Genomic DNA, 21,440 nt, shown 5'->3' with positions numbered 1-21,440 from the left:
TGAGGATCGAACCTGGGCCTCACGCATGCCAGGCGAACGCGCTACCGCTTGAGCCACAACACCAGCCCTAAGAAGAGTTTTATTACTCAATTCTGGGGGAACACCTCTAATTGTCGAGCAGTAGGGACACAAGTGCATTAGGGAGAAAGAATGCAATCATCCCCTCTCTCTTAGCAATGATGGGACAGTAGATTAAATAAATAAATAAATAGGAGGAAAGGCCATCTTGGTTTAATTGGCTTTGGCAGAACACTCAATTATAGAATATATACGAGATGCTTAGTAAAATCCTGTCTTTGGAAATTAACAACATACTTCTAAACAACACATTGGCCATAGAAGGAATTGCAAGGGAAATTAAAAATATTTGAAGAGAATGAGAAAAAAAATACTACATATCAAAATTTCTGGAGATAACTAAACAGTTCTTAGAGGAAAATTTAGGGCTTACTGCTTATATTAGAAATCAAAGAACTAAGGTTTTATTCTCACAAACTAGAAAGGATAAACTAAATCTAAGAAAATGGAAGTTAATAACAAAGAGCAGACATTAGTATTAAAAAAAGGTAAAAATAAAGAGAACTAATAGAGTCCAAATTTTTTGAAAAAGATCAGGAAAAGTGATAAAATTCTAATATTGGTCACAAAAAAATAAAAGATGAAACCAATTTATCAATATCAGAAATGAATGTTGGAATTTATATACAAATCATATAGGTATCAAAAGGGTAATAGGAGAATATTAGGAACATTTCAACCAACTAGACAATTTAGATAAAATAAACAATTTCCTCAAATGCCCCAAATCACCATACCTCACTAAAAAAATTAAAATAAATAACCTGAGGTACCTTAAATCAACCAGAGAAGTTGAGTTATTTAACATTTTCCCATAAGGAAAACTCTTAATTCCATATGATTTCACAAGTAAATTCTACCAGACACTTAAAAAAGAAAAAAATATAAATTTAAAAATAGATTTAATACAAACTTTTCAGTAAATATAAAATAAACATTTCAAACTAAATTGTGAATTCAACAATATCTCATACACAAACTAGAAAAGACACACAAAACTAAAAGGCCCAATATCAACCCAGATGTTAGAATCCTTGCCAAAATGTAAGCAACTGAATCCTGCAATATTTAAAAAAGATAACACATCATGACAAAGTGAGATTTACCTCAAGAGTGCAAAATTGCATTAACATTTTCAAATCAATCAATGTAATATATCTAACATACTGACAGAATAAAGGAGAAAAGAAAAATTTTAATAGATTCAGAAGTAAACATTTAACAGAATTTAAATTCGTTCATACTGAAAACTCTCAGGAAAGTAGGAAGAGAAGGGAATTTCTTCCATTAGACAGAGACATCTATTTTTTTTTTTAAATCTATACCTAATATCACACTTCCTTGAGAAAGTCTTAGTGCTACTTTCCTGAGACTAGGAATAGGGAAAGATGCTTGCTTTCACCATTCATCTTCAACACTATGTGCCAAAGACCTTGCAAAAAAGCAAAGCAAAACAACCAAATCAAAACCAACCAATCAAACAAAAAAGAGCCAAATAACATCCCCCCCCCAAAAAAAAAAAATCCAAACAACAAGAGCAGCAAATTCATAAGTATTGGAAGGAAGAGTTAGAGCTGTCATTATTTGCAGATGATATATCAGTTTACTTAGAAAATCTACAAGAATCTGAAAATCAACAAGTATTAGAAGCCAATTTTTCCATGTTACAGGGTAGATGTTAATAACAGCTCTTGTAGTTTTATATACTACCAACAATTGGTAAATGAAATTTTAAAAAGTCACATGTAAGAACACTGAAAAAAAAACTTGGGAAATAATTTTACAAAAAATATTCAAACCATCTGTTCTGAAAATTATAGAATATGGCTAAGAGAAATTTAAAGAAGATCTTAAAAAAAAATGGAAAGACATGTATTTGAAGAGTAGTAAAATTTAGATGTCAGTTATACCCAAATTTATCAGATCAATATAGTCCCAGAAAAATTCAAGTGAGATTGTTTTTAGAAATTGGCAAGCTGACTCTAAAATTTATATGGAAAGCTAACGCTGTTTTTAAAAATCACAGAGTTTAGGGATGTATAATTCTTGAGTTCAAGATTTATTCTAAACTTATTGTAATGAAGACACAGTGGTATTGTTAAAACGTTAGACATGTAAGTCACAGGAATACTATTAAGGGCCTAAAAATAAACCCACGTATATCTTTCATTTTTTTAAAAGTGTAAAGTTAATCAATTGAGGGAAAGGCATGTATTTAAAACACTTGGCTATCCATGTGAAAAATAATGAATATTGACCCTTCATAGATACCAAAACAAACATGAAATGTATCACACCCATAAAAGTTAAAACTACAAAATGGGTTCAATAAAGCAAAGGAGAAAACCTTAGGCAATTTAAATTAAGCAAAACTTTCCTAGGATAAAAACCGAGTACTTAGCAGAATGAAATCATTAAGTTGAAGTTTATCAAGGATTTAGCTTTTTGATTTCAGAAAAATACTATTAAGAAACTCAAGGCACAGAATGGGAAAGAATAATTATAAGACAAAAATTTCAAAATACGTGTATGCAGACTTTATGTAGATTGCTCACAACTCAAGGAGATAAATAACTTATTTTTTTCAAGGGGAACAAAAAGCATAGATACTTTATAAAAGAAGACATTTGAATAGCACAAATCCCAGGTATATGGTTCAACATCAAAGTCATCAGGGAAATCTAATTTAAAATGATAAGGAAATACCAGATCATACTTATTAGAATGGCTAACACAAAGAAGATGAAAATACAAGTTGCTAGTGAAGCAAATGAAATTCTCATGCACTAAGTATGAAAGTATAAAATAGTACAACTACTTTGGAAAATTATTTAGCATTAATAAAAAATTTAAACATACACATGTCATATGAACCAGCCATTTAATTTCTAGATCTATACCAATGAGAAATGAAAAATATATTTCCACAAAAAGCTATGTACATGAATATACAATCTAGTTTATTCATAATAGCCTTATACCAGAAACAATCTGAATGTTCATCAATAGGTGAATGGGTAAACAAGACAAGTCATTCATGCAAATGAATACTACTGATTATTCAGAGCAGTAAACCAGGTACATGCAACATGGGTGAATCGCTTTATTCTGAGTTAAAGAAGTCAGACATAAAAAGGGTTACATTGTGTAGGGATTCTGACCATGGAAATATACAGGGAGTGTTCCTCTGGTGAGCAAACTCCCAGGAGGCAACTGGCACTCTGTTTCCTACCTTTAGAATGCCCTGCAGTTTCTCCTAGGAACTAGTAAGATAACTAATCCGTGTGCTATGTCTAGCTGCTGTGGCAATGCCACTAGAGTCTTATCAGCCTTGACCTTGATCTTAGGCACACTGCTCCTGGGAATAGAGGAATTCTCTTGTTAGACAATCACAATGTTTTACTAAGCCTAAACCTGTCCATATAACAGTAACTTTATACAATGGACTTTCTTGAGAGCTACACAAAGCTTCTAACATTGCAATATTGCAACTTAGTATGTAACGGAGGAATAAGCTGCATAATGTTGCTAGGTTTGTAACTTGCCTAGTGATATAATGAACAATATGTACTAATGATACCAATGACCTAAAGTAACTTATTGATATAAATAAAGCTTGGCAGCTTGCCTCTCGGCCATTCTGCCATCTTTCCTGCCTCTGCATCTTGTCTCTGTGTCTCTGTTTTTATTTTTCTTACAACATTTTGTCTAAGATTTTCATAAAATGCTGAGTAGTATAGATGCCAAAAAGCAGATCAGTGTTTCTCTCCAGGGATAAACATAGGAAAGAACTGCAAGGAGACCCAGGGAATTTTCTAATGCTGATTTAAATGTATATTTTGATCATAGTAATAGATTCAGGGTGTATACATGTATTAAAATGCAAACAATTTTGCATTTTAAATTGATATAATTATCTTATGTAAATTATTAAGAAGATAAAGTAAGGCCCCTTTCCACACAAAACAGAGTTAGGCATAAAATAAAGCAGAGGTACCCACATCCAGAATATTCATCAAGCAGAAAATAGCATGGAATAGAGCCAGGTTATCTTGGAGAACATAAAAAAAACTGAAGATCCACAAATATAGGCATGATCTAGGATGGAGTTAAAAACATGAAAAGGAATTGAAAGCTTAATAAGTTTCTCTAATTTAAAAAAATAAATTCAGAAATAAATTGTCAATTTTTTATTATAAGATGATTTAGTCTATTCACTCCATTATCTCAGCTCCTAAGTCCCAGATTGCCTGCATATTTTAGTATTTAAAAATTTTCATTGGTTAGTTTTGAGGCTTTTAGTAATATCCTATCAATTTTCTCTTTTGTTTCATTAACAACAAAAACCTTTTTGGACTCTCCACTATGTAAAATGAGGATATTTACATATCTGTTAATCTGCTAGATTCCTTTTTGCCTGTATTTCAGAATTTTTACTTTTACATTATTGAGGTTGATAGCATTTTCCCCTCCACCATATTGGGGATTGAACCCAGAGCTTTTTGTTTTTTAGGTTACCCACTGTAAAAAAAAAAAAAAAATTATTAACCACATGCCCTTAAGTAAATGAATGGATAAACTATGGCACATCCAGACAATGGACATGTATTCATCACTAAAACGAAGTAAGTTATCAAGTCATGAAAAAATGTGAAAGAGCCTTAAATTAATATTACAAACTAAAGAAGCATGTCTGAAAAGAATACATACTATATGATTCAAACTCTATGACATCCGGAAAACACAAAACAATTGAGATAGTAAAAAGATGATGATTTCTCAGATTGAAGGGAGAATGAGGAATGAATAGATGAGTACAGAGGATTTTTTGGGGGGCAGTGAAACTGCCGTGCATGAAACTATATTGGTGGAACACACTCATTGTACATTGATCTAAATCCACAGAATGTACAATAGCAAGAATGAACCTTAATGTAAACAGTGTTTTTTTCTTTGGTGACAATGAGGTGTCAGTGTAGGTTAGCTCTAAAAATAAAAGCTGTTTAAAAAAAATTCAATGTAAGTAACTGATACTTTTTAGTAAGTATTTATTATTGGGTGGTCTTGATTTCCTTGGGTGTACACTGCCCATTTTTACCATGAGGATAGAAACATTGTCTGTCACAGAGGGTTGTTGAGAGAATTAATAAAATGGAACATCTAAACCATAGAGTGGCTGTCATGTAATATACTCTAATTCATCATTTTTGTTGTTCTTGATGCTAACTAAGGTGGTTATAAATAATATGAACTTGGTACTATGTAAAAATGGTATGAAAAGTGTATAGTCTGAATTTATAGATTGCTGTATAATTGATTCCTCTTACACTCAGAGATATTGGCACAGGAGTGAAAAAAATATAATTGGTAGAGTTTCCCATGATTTTCAAGGCTGAATCCTGATCAAGGGGAACTGAAGACAATGAGGGTTTGAGCATGTTCAACTGACATTCTTGGTTTTAAGGTCTAGGATCAACCTGGAGGAAAGTGTAATCAGAGACATCCTGATGAACTGAAAGACCAGGAGTCAATGGTAGGATATATATATGAATGAGGAGTTCAAAGAAGGAAATAAAAGTTGGTTTTAGAACATGAGCTTTTGGAGTTAGATTTTCAATGGTTTAGATTGGAGCATGAGAAGTCCCAGGTGTGGCAGACTTTGGGAAAAGATAAATGGAATTTCATGAAAGTTGTTACAATTGGGCACTGTGAGGCTATACTGCCTTATATTTTGAATTCCCAGCAAAATTGATAAGCAATGGGAGGAAAGGAAAAAAAAGCTTATGACCCTTGGCCTTTGAATTTTAGGTCTATAGATAGCATGGTTTCAGGAAAGTTGCTATAAAGAAAATGGTACAGATTTCAAGAGGGAAGGGATTTTGAAGTCATAGAGGGCAAAAGTCTACAAGTTGTCATAAGAAAGGAAGAGAACCAGCTGTCCTCCTGGTTCCATGGCACAGAAGAGAGATGACTCTGGCTTTCATCCAGGCTTCTTAACCTGCCATGGAACTATTTCATTTTCCACATTACACCCTCCCCATCCCCGTTTCATCTCTATGAGGCTTGAAGGAATTTGAAGGCCTTCACAGGATCCTAGATTTATGAAAGAGAACAGTTTCCTTAGGATTGAACAGAAGAGGCATGGGTTTGTATCTTAAAATGATCCTCTTAAGATGTAGACTCAACTCTGAAGCCACCATTAGTAACTGACTGAGCTGTCAGAGGTAGAAGCACTTAAGTAATGAGTCATGTCTTAGCAATTAGAATGGAATTATTTGTAGGACAGTGCTAAAAATGACCTCATAAAAGATCTTTTTGTTTTCTTGACAATATCATTGACTTCTGTTGTGTGTATGTGTGTGTGTCCACAAACTTGTCTCTGAAGTACAAATATACAAACATGTCTTATCAAGTTGGGAATCCCGTTTTTAAAGAGATTTCTATTTAATAATAACTATCATTTCTCATGCCTAATAGCAGTGCTAAGATAAATACTGATGGAATTTTAAGAAAAACACAATTTGGTTTGAAACAGAATAATATATAAAACTAATCTGGAAACAAATATACTTTATTTTTTGCAGACCTTAGTAAATATACCCAGACTAGTGTTTTAGTGCTTCCCAGCTTTAAGAGTGTGATTATTGAGGTCTGTTTAATACTTCTAAAGTGAGATTCTGTAACGTGGCTATTGGTATTGCTATCAAAAAGCAAACATAACATTAGACACTAAAACGTTCACAGGACAGTCCCAAAATAAAAATATTAAGTGAACAGTATATTAAAAAGGATATTAATCGCCAGGAGAGCCAAAATACAGCTTTCTCCAAATCTTTATCTTACTTAGGGCTATAAATGTATGCATAAATGGATATAATGAGAAGTAATTTAACAGGACAAAGAAATAAATTTTTGGAGGCTATAATGTCTTGAAGCCTCTTTATTCTATAACCTTTTCCTTTTTAAGCAAGGATCGCTGACTTTTGGTCTTTTAAATTCACTTAGTTTTCAGATAGTATGATAATAACCAACTAGGCTGCTCTGAAAATTGGGGACAGTCCAGTCAAAATGAGTAAAGTAGTGAAATTGGTCAAACTAAAATTTAACCATAAAATTCAAAAGCTTTAGAATAGAAAGTTCCTATATTTACTCTTCTTTATTCCTCTAGGATGACAGGATGAGTCTTAGTGTTTTATAATGCTTTTCTAACTGGAGCTTTTCAGGGAAGTAAGACTCTGAGAAGCTTAGTAATACCATATAGAAATCTTTTTTCCGCTCATTCTTTGACAAAGTCATGCATATGAGAGGTTTAATAAATTTTTTTAAATGGCAGGTTTGATCCTGGTAATCCAAGTTTAAGGGAATACCTCACATAATTCTATTTGGGTTAATTGGGGGAAAATATAGCATTTCAATACTCAAATTCAATAGTAACTAGACTTATTAATGAACAAACTATAATAATATGATTATGGCTAATATTTTTTGAGCAGTTACTTTGTGTCAAGCACTTTAGTTCTCATACACAGCACCTCAAATAATCTCCACCAAAATTCTAGTGAGCAGGTGTTTTATTATTATCTCATTTTACCAAGAACCTGCAACCAGAGAGTGACTGTTGTTGGCTGGTTGAACTCTAGGAACTCAAGTTTTTAAGCAGCAAATTATAAAGCTTCTCTCATATTTTCCTGTGCATTTGACATATATGGCTATAGCTAACATAAATGTTCCTAATTTTCTAAATGTTATTATTTTATGTAATAGGATATATGACAATAATCCTAAAGTTATTGAATAAAAACAAAGTATCAATTTCCTTTTAGTCTTACAATCACAACTTAAGGCTTTGAGAGGATGCATTTATTTTTCATTTGTCAATTAGAAGAGAACTATTTTAGCATTCTATATATAATTGCATTATCTTTAATTATGTATTGAAGCCAAATTTTCCCTGTACTGAAGCATCTAATTTTAAGGCAATTTGAAAGCAAAAGATCTCCATTTAGCATAGTCCTTCTAGTAATACAAATTGCAAATTGAATGAATGACAAAGAGAAAATATTATGATGACATTAATATTACCTCAAAGGCAAAAATAATTGTATAACTAAGAGTATAGCTCAGTGGTAGAGTACTCACCTAACATGAAGAAGACCCTGGTTACATCCTCAGCAGCATCACCCCCTACTCCCAGAAACTCTGCTTCATGACTTCTGTGGGGTGGGGGTGGGGGGACAGTCGTGTCCTGGTAAACCTATTGTTAAGTTGAAAATATACTCCGGTGTGTAACCTACTTGTGGTTTAGATATGAATTGTCCCTCAAAAGCTCGTGTGGGAGACAATGCATGAATGTTCAGAGATGAAATGATTAGATTTTGAGAGCTGTAACCTGATAAGGATTAACCCGGTGGTAATTTTGGATAGGAAGGGTGTGGCTAGAGAAATAGGTCACTGGAGTGCTTTGGGGATTTCTATTTTGTCCCTGGTGAGCAGAGTTTTCTCTGCTTCCTGTTTACACGTCCCAAACTGCATTCCTCAGTCACACCCTTCCACGATGATGTTTTGCCTCACCTCAGCCCAAAGCAATGGAACCAGATGATCATGGACTCTTAAATCATGAGCCCCAACTTTTCTCCTCTAAGTTGCTCTTGTTGGGTGTTTTGGTCACAGGCATGCAAAAGCTGACTAAAACACTACAGAACTTTGTAGCTTAGCAACACAGTATGCCATAAGAGTATTTCTCATTTAATCTGTGTTGACTGTCATATTGGAGGCTCCTGTTCACTGTTGCCATCTATCATCACAAGAAAGTATTGTACTGCATATGGAACAAGATGAAAATTCAGAATATGATTTCTACTAAATACATATTTCTTTTGCACTATTGTAAAGTAAAAAAAAAAAAATCATGTCATACCACCCTAAATTTGGGGCCACCAGTATTAAATAATACTATAGATTGCTGATTTCTAAGTACAGAGTTCATTTTAAAAGGGGTTTGAAGATACTCATTGAAAGAAAAACTTGAAGAGAAAGGTAAAATGTGTTCCTAGAGCCAAAATATTCATAATCATTTTCAGCATAGCCATTGAATCATAAAACTAACTACTTAATATTTAAGGATGAGACCTATTGTTTCTTCTTCACATTTTCCTCAGATTAAAAAACATGTGTATGTGAATTATCACTTATATTTTCATTTATACATAGTAGGTATATTCCTACTACTTTGTGAATCAACAGTTGGTTTTAGAAACGTTTAGAAAAATCTGTTTGTTTTATTCTTATTGAAGTGTTATGAAAAACAAAGCAGCCTCCCCCTCCCCCCCCCCCCAAAAAAAAAAAAAAAAAAAGCAAAGAGACCAAACTGTTTGGGAGGAGGGAGGAAAACTAGGCAAGCAGTAACCTCCCAATAAATTCTTTCCCAAAACCAATGGGCACTGCAGGAACAGGGAGATACTGAATGCTGGGCTCTGGACTTTGATCTTCCCCTGTTGCAAATTAGTCCTAAATGGAGACACAGTAAATACTAAAATTCTGGGAGACAATGAATCCGGAGCAAGAAAAAAAGAAAAGCAATGGGCAAAATTTAAGTATTCATCTCTTGGGATCTGGGCTCCCATCTCTCCAAGAAACAATGAGTTTCAACTTTTTTGCAACTGCCTTTCTGAGTTAAAGTTTTAAACTACACAACTAGCCCCTGAAGGTCCAAATGGCACATCCACAGTTTCGAATGATTAAACTACCCTAATTGTACCCTATAAAACTAAAATCCCCTTCTGTAACCCACAGCCATTTTCGCATCCAGAAAATGAGCCCCTGTGATGTCTGAGTCTGTGAATGAATAAACAGCTTCCCTGAATCTGTTGAGGTCTGTATTGGGTCATTTTGCACTTATAAACAGAAAACTACTTTTGATTATTTTTGTTACATTCTTTGTGGAAAGGTTACAGTTTCTTGTGGTTATATTTCTTTATTACTTCTTAAAATTTTTCTTGGAACTTAAAAACAAAATACATTAATGGACTAGGAAAAATTATGGACATTGCAGTTTTAGCTTTATCTCTTTACCTTCTATATCACACAAAAAATACAACCATAAGGCCTATATTGAAAGATACAACAGATTTTTTTTGTGTGTGTGTGTGTGGTATAAATGATTTTTTTACAATGATAACAAATTTTATTACAGAAGATAAAGTTTAATCCTTTGATTCCCACTGGTGCTGATTTCAAGTTTTATTTCTCAGATTGTTATTCAAATGTCAATATTTACATAATTTATATTAACTAATATATACCAATACCTTCACAAATATTAATAAATTAAGATTCCGTAATTCTCTTAAAAAAATTTTGGAATAAACCTATCTTATTTCATATTTCTTTAGAATCTTTTTGTTTGCTTGCTTTATTTATTTATTTTCATATTGTGCTGGAGATCTGATTATTAAAGATACCTTTATTACAAAAACTGACCACAGATTATTAGGAAGAATAAATAAAATCTTTGTAATTAGCACTATGATTTGTTTTTAAGCAAGGTGAGCATGTTGGTCAAATGAATGAACTTGTATGGTTAGATAAATAAAACTTATTTCAGTTACTTATGCTTTATGATTTCATGCATAAAATCTACTTTAAATTATATATTTTTAAGGCTCTGAAATTCACTCTAGTTTTCTATTTTATACAGTATTTTGTAACTTACCATCTTTTTGGAAGTTTTGCTGCAAAAATGGTCAGAAACATCACAGATTTCACCTCCAGTTTGTGGTCATGATCTCACTGAAATATTATAAAAAAAGAATAAAATATTAATTTAAAATTAATTTGTTTAAAAAATAAACCCTATTATATTGTCTATTGGGGTCAGTGACTAGACGATGTTTTTTTGGAAGAGTTATTCCAAAGTTGAAATTGAAGCAGTCATGGAGACTCAGATTAGAAAGGAAGACAGAAAAAATAATTAGCCTTTTAGATAAAATAGTGTATATTATAGTGTTTCTTCAAAATTATTCACTTTTATTTGCTTAATTTTATACATTAAAAAGTTATGACAGTAAACTAATTTTTACCATACTGAATTAAAAATCTTTCATATGTTAAACTCATCAAAATATTAATACATTATTTTGAGTAAGTAATGGACACCTGAAAAAATAAAAAAATTCCTAAAATGTGGGGAAATGTTATGAAGTCTAACTTTCTTAAAGACAGTTATTTCTTTGCCCAAAGCATTTCATTTGCAGTCCCTTAAATCAAATTCTAATGAAATTTAATGAAATCTCTCACACTCATGATTTTTCAACAAATAGAAAATTAATGAAGTAGTACAAGAGTTTGTTTTTAGTTTATTTGGTAGTTCTAAATTTTAGTTTTGAGTACATATAGTAGAATACTTTAACACAGGAATTTTTAAGTTGTAAATTCCCAATTCCAGTATATGTCTCTTTCCTGAGTGAAGCAATTTGACTTAGTGGAAAATTCATAATGAGGATAGGCCAATTACAAGAGTCTCATCCTGATGGAATTATTTAACTGCCTGTCCTCCTTTAGGTTTTTCTATGAGAGGACGGTAGAGTGAAGTTGACTCTTGAGGAATAGTCAGTGCAATGCAGAATTCCCACAATAATGGAGCTTGTAAGTGAGAGATGGGGACATGGGTTTGCATAGAGAGCCCTTCTCTGAGTTACTCCAAGATAAGTAGAATAGCAGTTTTCAGGCTGTGCCTAAACCTGAGTTACTCCATTTATAAAGTAGTAGTTTGCCATAAACTATTGCATTTTGAGTACAAATGCCAAAAAGAATGATTCCATACCTTGTTGGTACAAGTAAACAACCACATCTTCCCAGTATGATCAGCTCTCATCAGATGTGAAGTCTTCACTCAAGACCCATAAAAGAAGGAGCCTCCCCAAGACTGAACATAGTAGTACACTGACCCTGTCACCTGGTCACCCATCAGGAGGAGCCTTGCCCAGGTAAATTGTCACAGTGACAAACCTCTGACTTACTGTCTTCATTCAGCTTCAGCAGAGTACAGTTTGTCTTGCCAGTGATGACCACACATGGTTTTCTCCAAGTTGACACCTCAAGCTGACACTCTGGGACTGAAACTTCCTCACTCTGAACTCTTAGCTTTGGTAACTCTGTGGAAGTGGTTCTTTAAAATCCTTATCTGACAACCTACAGTGACTTTTTGACTCCGCATTCATATCTCTCTTTGCCTGTTCTCTTGGCACAGCATCCTGTAACCCTTTCTTAAGTCTTTCTGTGACCTATTCATGCATTATTATGTGAAGTATGATGTGTGACTTCAGTGTTATAGATTTTATAAATTAATATTGAAATAAAAGAACTTGTGTGTGTCCTACTTATGACTGTCAGCTGACCCACAGTATTCTGTGAACTGCCCCTGATGAAAGTGGTGTAGCTTGTGAATTTGTTGTTATTCAATAAATTCTGACATTGTGGAAGGACACAAGCATATTTGTTTTGTTAGTGATATAGCTCACTCACCACAGTTTGGAAGAGATAATATGCTACCCACACACCCTTTCTTTTACCTCCTGAGTTTTCAAGTCCTTATCAATAATCATTTCAAGAAGTCATAATTTAGAGCATAAGCTTTAAATTCAGACATACTGAATCTTTAGCCCAACTCTGTACTTCTTAGGGAAGGCCATGGCTAAATTGCTTAACTTCCCTCTTAGAGCTGATGTGAAAATTAAAATAGATAAGAAACTGTGAAGTGATTTAGGTTCGCAGTGTGTTTCTCAGAAACAGACCCTGAGGGGAAGATTTGTATGCAAGTGATAATATTGAGAAGTTATTCCTAGATAAAGCAAGTGTGGGTCGGGGGTTCAGGGAAGAAACCAAAGATACAACTTCCTGTAAAATTCCACTGAAGGGAGCTTCTGCCCAATCTCATAAGCCAGGCCATGGTGTAAATGTCATCCTAGAGTCATCCTGGTCTAGGCACAGGAGCTGGGGCTGCATGACCCTGCCTGGTTCAGTCACTGTCTTTTGCTTTGGGGTGAGGAGGACTTCCGGTTCTCTCCACAGAGACAAAGCAGCTCTGGGTGTTCCATGGCAGGCCTGCAAACAGAGGCTGGGATGGGAATAGAGGACAGGGCATTTGTGATCCTAGGGGATCCAGGTGGAACACCAACAGTGTCTGTTGGAGGTACAACAGTAGCAGGTACAATTCTATGTGGTCTTGGCAGGTAGGAAGCTCCCAATATGTGTTAGCTCTTACTGTTGCTACATTATCTCTCCCTCCCATTTATTCTCTTGATGTGATGTGATAGTAACTTGACAGGGTTTAAGTAGGTCAAGATAACTCACTGAAGAATAGCTTGTGGATCAGAAAGTAGTATGGAGATGAAGGCCATGACAGTGGGTAAAAGATTAAGGAGCTCTTATTACATGACCTATAGCAGGGATAATTTTCCCTGAGACTGTGGGAGCTGACCAGTAGAAATTTAAGGTGAAAATATAGAAACTGATGACAGTAGGGTCATGTGTGGCTGGCCCCAGGAAATAATGTCTTCTCACTATAAGGCAGAAAATACCTTGGCAGAGAAAAGGACTTGCTCATGCCTTTCAAGCAGAGGGAAAGTATTATTTAAAGAGAGATCAAGGCATGGTATTTTTATTAAATGTAAGATGTTGAAGCTACTTGACTAAGAAGAATTTCTAGAAGATCTTATTCTCTACAAAGAAAAACATAAAGGCATAGAAATGTGTATGACATGACTCTGTTCTTATAAAACATGAACAAAAAGCTTCATATATGCATTGGTATGCATATAAATTGATAGTATTAGTCGTTCATATGTATACAGAAATAGTTCTGTACCTGGCACTGTTCTGAATACTTTACATATACGATTAATTCATTTAAACTCACTGAGCCTATGAAATAAATACTACCATTATTATTCCTGAAACAGAGAAATTAAATGGCTTGAACATTCAAGGTCAAACTGTAGTAAATATTGAAGATGATTTTTAGTTACAGATAACCTGATTGCCACTATGTGTTATGGCAGTTGCCTATAATTATATTGTTATGGAGTCAGTAGCAGGAGGAAGCTTTGCCCTGATGATTAAACTTCATCACTGTTTTGCTGAGAACCACAACACTTTCTCTGTCACTGACATGCCAGGTGGCAAGGGTGTCCTACTCCTAGGGTTGGTCATTATGATGTTCATACAGCTGCCAACATCACCTGAACGGGAAGCACCTTCACTGTTCACCTTCGTTTCCCCACCCCTTGGGTGATTCGTGTTCAACCCAAGTCCTTACTTTTTAAATCCATCATGCCATATGTCCCTGCTTACCTCCTAAGTTGACAAGGTGATATAAAAAGTAAGCAGTCCTCCTTCTCTGAATTTAGACATTGCTGTCTTGCCAACAAAATGCATGTGTGTTCACTATATTATTACCAACAGAGCGGCCCTGAGGAGCCACTGGACTGGGGCAGCTCTTTTTCCCTCATGACTTTCTTAGCAGCATATGGATTACAGTGGGACTGACATGTTCCTTCACACATGGAGTGATTATTACTCTCTCCCTCTTTACAAGTTAGGGTTTTTCTTTTCTTCTCAAGTTGAACAAGGATTTTTCCTTGTTATTATCTTGCAGGAGGAAAAGTAAGTTCATAAAAGGTGAATGGGTAAATTAGAGAATGAATATTCCAAAATCCAAACATAAAATGAGGTGAATCTAAATCTGTGGAAGGTGCTTCCTTTCAGCACTGTTGTCAGAGGGTAGGGTGATTTCATTGCAACATGGAAAATAGCAGCAGTTGATTCTGGTACATAAATTGACTATGAGCTAATGTATTTGCACAAGTGAAAACATTAATTTTAGAGATCCAGGTAATCATACATGGTCAAGAAACAAAAAATATAAAATAGTATATGAATAAGTGATCCAAAAAGCCACATATATTATTGCTTAGAACTGATAGAGTCATCCAATAAAGCATATTCAATACACAAATTTCGCTATACAGCTGAATAATCCTTATATGTTTTTCAATCAGAAATAAATGAAGATTATCAGAACTACTGATAATTGCACATATAATTTAAGGCACAGAAAATGATTTACAAAATTATTTATTAAGACATTAGTGGAGATTATTTATACATTTCATGATCAATAAAATGAATCATCAATAAGATTATATAACTGATACACTAATGTGTATTCAACTTATTGTGATTTTACTGCTACATGTGAGAAGAACAATTATATAAACTTCTTTTTTATATCTTAAGTAGCTAGCATTATACTTTACACTAGGTACACTTCAGTAGACTTCAGTAAATATTTGTTTCATACATAAATGAATAAATGCAGTAATTCCGTTGAGGTATTTGAAAACCTCAGTATGTGCGGAAATGGTTAGAAAGGCAAATCAATAGTGTACTACAAATGTTCATATTCATTGTTTTCTTGTTAAAAGAGCAGATAATTCTGCATGGAGTGATATTAAGGTTTCAAAATGTAATTTACCACTTGGGGTTTCTAAAATGTACATATACTGTGTGTGTGTGTATAACTATAGGAATCATATAAGTCTCTCTTTTTTTTTCTCTGCACTTCCTGGGATCGAACCCAGGACCTTGCATGTACTAGGCAAGTGTTCTTCTATTGACCTACAATCCCAGCCCAAGGCCTGATTTTTGTAAGACACATTATTTTGTCTACCTTTCATGAACTTCTGTTCATTGGGAACACTCATGATATGGACCGCTAAGTTTAAATATGTAATCAAGCTATTTTTCTATTTAGAACAGAGAAGAATTAATGTTTTCCTGTAATCAACATGGAGTGTTTTATGTTTCCCTTTCTTTCAGGCTTCTTTTGTTCTAGGAGATAGCTTTCTCTTCAGCGGTCAGCTCTCTTTCTTTCTTTCTTTCTTTTTTTCCTTTTTTTAATTGGTTGTTCAAAACATTACAAAGCTCTTGACATATCATATTTCATACATTAGATTCAAGTGGGTTATGAACTCCCATTTTTACCCCAAATACAGATTGCAGAATCACATCGGTTACACATCCACATTTTTACATAATGCCCTGTGAGTAACTGTTGTATTCTGCTACCTTTCCTATCCTCTACTATCCCCCCTCCCCTCCCTTCCCATCTTCTCTCTCTACCCCATCTACTGTAATTCATTTCTCTCCTTGTTTTTTTTCCCATTCCCCTCACAACCTCTTATATGTAATTTTGTATAACAATGAGGGTCTCCTTCCATTTCCATGCAATTTCCCTTTTCTCTCCCTTTCCCTCCCACCTCATGTCTCTGTTTAATGTTAATCTTATCCTCCTGCTCTTCCTCCCTGCTCTGTTCTTAGTTGCTCTCATTATATCAAAGAAGACATTTGGCATTTGTTTTTTAGGGATTGGCTAGCTTCACTTAGCATAATCTGCTCTAATGCCATCCATTTCCCTGCAAATTCCATGATTTTGTCATTTTTTAGTGCAGAGTAATACTCCATTGTGCATAAATGCCACATTTTTTAATCCATTCATCTATTGAAGGGCATCTGGGTTGGTTCCACAGTCTAGCGATTGTGAATTGTGCTGCTATGAACATCGATGTGGCAGTATCCCTCTTTTAAGGTCTTTAGGGAATAGTCCGAGAAGGGCAATAGCTGGATCAAATGGTGGTTCCATTCCCAGCTTTCCCAGGAATCTCCATACTGCTTTACAAATTGGCCACACCAAATTGCACTCCCACCAGCAATGTACAAGAGTACCCTTTTCCTCACATCCTCGCCAGCACTTGTTGTTGTTTGACTTCATAATGGCTGCCAATCTTACTAGAGTGAGATGGTATCTTAGGGTGGATTTCAAACTATACTACAGAGCAATAGTAACAAAAACAGCATGGTACTGGTACCAAAACAGGCGGGTGGACCAATGGTACAGAATAGAGGACACAGAGACTAAGCCACCAAATTACAACTATCTTATATTTGATAAAGGGGCTAAAAGCATGCAATGGAGGAAGGATAGCATCTTCAACAAATGGTGCTGGGAAAACTGGAAATCCATATGCAACAAAATGAAACTGAATCCCCTTCTCTCGCCATGCACAAAAGTTAACTCAAAATGGATCAAGGAGCTTGATATCAAATCAGAGACATGCCGTCTGATAGAAGAAAAAGTTGGCTCCGATCTACATACTGTGGGGTTGGGCTCCAAATTCCTTAATAGGACACCCATAGCACAAGAGTTAATAACAAGAATCAACAAATGGGACTTACTTAAACTAAAAAGTTTTTTTCTCAGCAAGAGAAACAATAAGAGAGGTAAATAGGGAGCCTACATCCTGGGAACAAATCTTTACTCCTCACACTTCAGATAGAGCCCTAATATCCAGAGTATACAAAGAACTCAAAAAATTAAACAATAAGAAAACAAATAACCCAATCAACAAATGGGCCAAGGACCTGAACAGACACTTCTCAGAGGAGGACATACAATCAATCAACAAACACATGAGAAAATGCTCACCATCTCTAGCAGTCAGAGAAATGCAGGTCAGCTCTCTTTCAAGCACTTCATGCAACTACATCCTTTGTGCACTTGCTGGTGATTATTTCCACGTAGAGTTGTGGCATATACACATGGGACCAGCTTTTTGTTGATAGGGGAGAGTTTAGGTAAGATTTCTGAGTGTTCTCTAGAAGGCCCAGAACTACTGCTCCACTCCCTTGTCATTTTTCTCTTTTATCTTCTAGCAAAAGCAGTGACAGCAGAAGTCACTGAAACAATAACCATCGCCCTATTGTCTCTTTTTCCCATTCTTAGACTTTGGTAAACTTTATTTTTTTATTTTATTTTTCATTTGGTCTAATTAGTTATACATGACAGTAGAATGTATTTTGATTCATAGTACACAAATGGAGCACAAATTTTCATATCCTTGGTTGTACATGTTGCAGAGTCACACAATTTGTGCAATAATACATGTACGTAGGGTAGTAATGTCCATTTCATTCCACCACCTTTCCCACCCCCATACCCTCTCCCCTCCCCTCAGTCCCATCTGCCCAATCCAAAGTCCCTCCATTCTTCCCTTGTCCCACTTCCATTTTGAATCAGCATCAGCTTATCAGAAAACATTTGGCCTTTGTTTTTTTGGGGATTGGCTTATTTTGCTTAGCATGAGATTCTCTAGCTCCATCCATTTACCTGTGAATGCTATAATTTCATTCTTCTTTAAAGCTGAGTAATATTCCATTGTATATATATATATATATATATATATATATATATATATATATATATACCACTGTTTCTTTATCAACTCATCTGTTGAAGGGCATATAGTTTGGTTCTACAGTTTAGCTATTGTGAATTTTGCTGTTGTAAACATTAATGTGGCTGTGTCACTGTAGTATGCTGATTTTTAAGTTCTTTGGATATAGACTTAGGAGTGGGATAGCTGGGTCAAATGGTGGTTGCATTCCAAGTATTTTGGTCAACTTTAATCGGTGTTTCCCAGTAGATCCTGAAATAAAGTATATTACTGAGCAATCTTTAGAAGAAGATTGTTGGACAGGCATGGGTAGCAACAGTCTTCCTAAGTGACACGTGGCTTTTCCCCCTCATTTCATAAGATTAAGATGAACCCTGAGTATCATGAGAATGTATTTTATCAGAAGAAGCCAGTGAATTTTTTCCTAGCTTAAAAATCTTTCATACAGTATAACATCTACTGAGAAATATGCAAGTTATATTTGTGCCAGGAGACTAAGGGAGAAGAAATCAATGGCATTTCAATATATGTTTTATTTTTAATCCTTATTTTTTTTACCAAGTAATCTTTGAAATTTCATGCATAACAGTCATTGTAATTTAGAATACAAAGATTAATGAACAATGTTTCATCAAAAGAGGCTCATAGAATATGGGACATAGATTAATGATTAAAATATTGCAGGCATTCTGTTAAGGAGAAAATAAAGTGCTGTGGAAGCACATAGTACAAACAGTTATGTGAGCCTGTGCTGACAAGTGTGAGACAGGAAAGATGTTCTATGTGGAATGTTAGTTGTATATGGACCCTAATTTGATGTACTATCCACTCAAAATAATTGTTAATGTGATATTCCTGTTAACCTTATAAGTCAAACCTGAATGACCTGCATGGGAATATCCTTTGAGGAGATCTTGTATGTAATCTCCAAGGTCAACACCAGGCAAGACCTTTCGATACCAACTTTATCCACAGACATACTTTTACTTCTGTAATGTCAAAGAAAGGTAAGTGTGTAGTGTGTACGTATGATTGTACTACTATAAAACAGATTAATTTAAGCTCATACCTTAAACTATAAAATAAATGTATTTGTTTTTCAGAAAATGAAAAGAGTAGTAATATATTTCAAGTTAAAATGTTCACAACCTTATGGAACTTGCACATAAATTATACCAAAATATTAGTTACTACTTTACTTTTTTTGCCAAATTTCTTCCCTAAATCCAATTCTTATGGCAAAATTATTGTCTATTCATAATATAATAAGTTAACTTTTCATATACTTAAACTCTAGATGCTCTGTTATTTGTTTATCTTTGTACATTTTTTTCAGACATAACAAGTTTAATTTGAAATGCATTATTTTCAAGTGGTATTAACGCTAGTAATTCCTGCTTTAATTTAATAAATATTTTAAAAATTTAGATGAAATTGAATTTTTAACTGAAATATAAAAACTTAACTTTTATTATATATTAATGGAATACCATATGATATTGTGATACATGTATCCATTGTGTAATGTTTAAATTAGGTTAAACATACTTATCTCCTCAGTTATCAATTCCTTGTAGTAAAAATATTGAAACTCCTTTCTTAGAGCTTTTAGAAATACACAGTACATTACCATTATCTATAGTCATCCTATTGCCCAATGGCACTCCAGAACTTCTGGCTCCTGGCTGTAAGTACTCATTCATCAGCATTTCCCTTTCCCTCCCTTCTCTACTTTTCTAGGCTCTGGTCACTATCATTCTGCTTTCAACTTCTATGAGGACAACTTTTGTAGTCTCCACAAATGAGAGAGATCACATGATGCTTGTCTTTTTGTGCCTGTTTGATTTTTCTCAACATAAGGATCTCCAGTTTCATCTGTGTTTCTGTAAATTACAGAGTTTCATTCTTTTTATGCTGAATAGTATTCCATTGTGTATATGTACCGCATTTTCTTTTTCTGTTCATCAGTTGGACAGTTAGGTTGTTTTCATCTCTTTTCAGTCTTGCAAAATTGTGAGGGTGCAAATGTCTCTTTGACATATTAATTTCATTTCCTTTGGATATATACCCAGTAGTGGGACTGCTGAATCATATGGTAGTTCTTTTTTCAGTTTTTCGAGGAATCTACATACTGTTTTCCATAATGGCTGAACTAATTAACATTCTTACCAAGGGTCTGTAGGGGTTCTGCTTTTTTTTTTTTAACACCCTCAGTGTCATTTTCTATTTTGATATAGGCTGTTAACAAAAATACAAAAATGTATTCTGATATATGGTATATTTTGATAATGGTATATTCTGAATTTTAATGACTCCTTCCCATCCCCTGGCAACAGCCATTTGTTTGTAGCTTATTTTCAAATGTGAAAGGTTAAGTTCACTTTTTTTATTGGCAACTAAAAATTAGTTGCATTTGTAATATGTAGAATTATATCAAAATCATTGAGCTACAGAGGATCCTGTGTGAGGTAGTAAGAGAATAAATTAAAAACCCAAGAAAAGATCTAATCAAAAAAGAAGAGAAGAAGCAAGAGGGAATAATATTTCTTTTTGGACAAGTTTCAAGTTGTGGTAGATGCTAAAAAGATTTGAAATGAAAAAGGGTCATTTGATTGATCAAGAAAAGAGAAAATGTAAACATTTTTAAGAAAATAATATCAATATTTAGTGAAAGATGAGAAGAATAGAAGTTAAAATTTTAATGAGTTAAAAGAATATTTATATAGATAATTAGGATAGTCAACATAGGATAGAAACCATGGCAGGAATATGACACAGATTCTAGTTGCCACCTAATATCCATCCCCCTTTTAATTCTAGATAAAAGACCACATTTCTATAGCACATTTACAATTCAGTATGTTTATATGATCAAGTTCTGATTAATAAGATGCAGCACAGGAAGTGTCATGGGGAATTTCCAGGAAGAACCAGAAAGCTGCTTAGAGAAAGTTGGACAGTATACTCTTGTAATTTTCTTCTACTTCAGGCCTGGAACTACAGCACCTTTTTTTAGACAAATAAATTGGTACTGAAGATAAAGTCATAAACCAAAGAAAAGAGAGCAGAAAG

The 21,440-nt window shown here is 34.2% G+C and overlaps 1 protein-coding gene and 1 pseudogene across 1 annotated transcript in view; one reads left to right on the top strand and one right to left on the bottom strand.

Annotated features, from left to right (window-relative positions):
- The window catches only part of Htr1f (5-hydroxytryptamine receptor 1F), a 145,391-nt gene that overhangs the window by 28,229 nt on the left and 95,722 nt on the right, over positions 1-21,440 (bottom strand). The window contains exon 3 of the mRNA XM_046430560.2: positions 10,790-10,866. The gene's annotated coding sequence lies outside the window, so the exon portion shown is untranslated. The remainder of the gene's footprint in view (positions 1-10,789; positions 10,867-21,440) is intronic.
- Positions 13,171-21,440, top strand: part of LOC124083756 (tetraspanin-3-like) — a 42,379-nt pseudogene continuing 34,109 nt past the window's right edge.

The sequence above is a fragment of the Marmota monax genome, unplaced genomic scaffold (assembly GCF_021218885.2).
Source record: "Marmota monax isolate L192 unplaced genomic scaffold, Marmota_monax_Labrador192_F-V1.1 WCK01_AAM20220418_F8-fsc00016, whole genome shotgun sequence".
Taxonomy (NCBI): Eukaryota; Metazoa; Chordata; class Mammalia; order Rodentia; family Sciuridae; genus Marmota; species Marmota monax.
Note: the sequence above shows the minus strand (reverse complement) of the source record. Positions and strands in the feature narration are given on the sequence as shown.